We start from the raw sequence: 1,890 nt of genomic DNA, 5'->3' as shown, positions 1-1,890 counted from the left end.
AAGAAATCCGTCCGTGTTCGTCATTTGTTATCGAATCGACACAAAGCCAGATCGTCACATTGGCCGCTCTTCTCTCTGAAAGGGTTGTACTTATCGTCTGCAAAGCTATTTCGCGTGCTGCGGTATGCGGAGACACTAAAAGCACCATAGTAGAACACAGATGAAGCTTCTAAGTTGATGTAATAGCAAGTAAGAAGTAGGACAATTAAAGTTTTAGGTATCGATTATTGACTTTTTAGCTGGCTTTGGTGCCTTGGACATGAGCTAGGACCTTAAGATTCTGCATGAGAGGAGGACTAGCAGCCGCGTTGCACGGGAGAATGTGAAAAGTGTTCATATGTAGTAAAAACCTGAGAAATCCGTCCGTTTTCGTCATTTGTTATCGAATCGACTTAAAGCCAGATCGTCACATTGGCCGCTCTTCTCTATGAAACGGTTGTACTTATCGTCGGCAAAGCTATGTCGCGTGCTGCGGTATGCGGAGACACTAAAAGCACCATAGTAGAACACACATGCAGCTTCTAAGTTGATGTAATAGCCAGTAAGAAGTAGTACAATTCAAGTTTTAGTTATCGATTATTGACTTTTTAGCTGGCTTTGGTGCCTTGGACATGGGCTAGGACCTTAAGATTCTGCATGAAAGGAGGACTAGCAGCCGAGTTGCATGGGAGAATGTGAAAAGTGTTCATATGTAGTAAAAACCTGAGAAATCCGTCCGTTTTCGTCATTTGTTAACGAATCGACTGAAAGCCAGATCGCCACATTGGCCGCTCTTCTCTCTGAAACGGTTGTACTTATCGTCTGCAAAGCTATGTCTCGTGTTCCGGTATGCGGAGACACTAAAAGAACCGTAGTAGAACACAGATGAAGCTTTTACGTTGATGTAATAGCCAATAAGAAGTAGTACAATTTAAGTTTTAGGTATCGATTATTGACTTTTTAGCTGGCTTTGGTGCCTTGGACATGAGCTAGGACCTTAAGATTCTGAATGAAAGGAGGACTAGCAGCCGAGTTGCACGGGAGAATGTGAAAAGTGTTCATATGTAGTAAAAACCTGAGAAATCCGTCCGTTTTCGTCACTTGTTATCGAATCGACTTAAAGCCAGATCGTCACATTGGCCGCTCATCTCCCTGAAACGGTTGTTCTTATCGTCTGCAAAGCTATGTCGCGTACTGCGGTATGCGGAGACACTAAAGGCACCATAGTAGAACACAGATGAAACTTCTAAGTTGATGTAATAGCCAGTAAGAGGTAGTACAATTCAGGTTTTAGGTATCGATTATTGACTTTTTAGTTGGCTTTGGTGCCATGGACATAATCTAGGGCCTTAAGATTCTGCATGAAAGGAGGACTAGCAGCCGAGTTGCACGGGAGAATGTGTAAAGTGTTCATATGTCGTAAAAACCTAAGAAAACCGTCCGTTTTCGTCATTTGTTATCGAATCGACTTAAAGCCAGATCGTCACATTAGCCGCTCTTCTCCCTGAAACGGTTATACTTATCGTCTGCAAAGCTATGTCGCGTGCTGCGGTATCCGGAGACACTAAAATCAATATAGTAGTACACAGATGAAGTTTCTAAGTAGAAGTAATAGCCAGTAAGAAGTAGTACAATTTAATTTTTAGGTATCGATTATTGACTTTTTAGCAGGCTTTGGTGCCTTGGACATGAGCTAGGACCTTAAGATTCTGCATGAAAGGAGGACTAGCTGCCGAGTTCATGGGAGAATGTGAAAAGTGTTCATATGTAGTAAAAACCTGAGAAATCCGTCCGTTTTCGTCATTTGTTGTCGAATCGACTTAAAGCCAGATCGTCACATTGGCCGCTCTTCTCTCTGAAACGGTTGTACTTATCGTCTGCAAAGCTATGTCGCGTGCTGCGGTATGCGGA

This window comes from Schistocerca gregaria, unplaced genomic scaffold, assembly GCF_023897955.1.
Source record: "Schistocerca gregaria isolate iqSchGreg1 unplaced genomic scaffold, iqSchGreg1.2 ptg000698l, whole genome shotgun sequence".
NCBI lineage: Eukaryota > Metazoa > Arthropoda > Insecta > Orthoptera > Acrididae > Schistocerca > Schistocerca gregaria.
Note: the sequence above shows the minus strand (reverse complement) of the source record.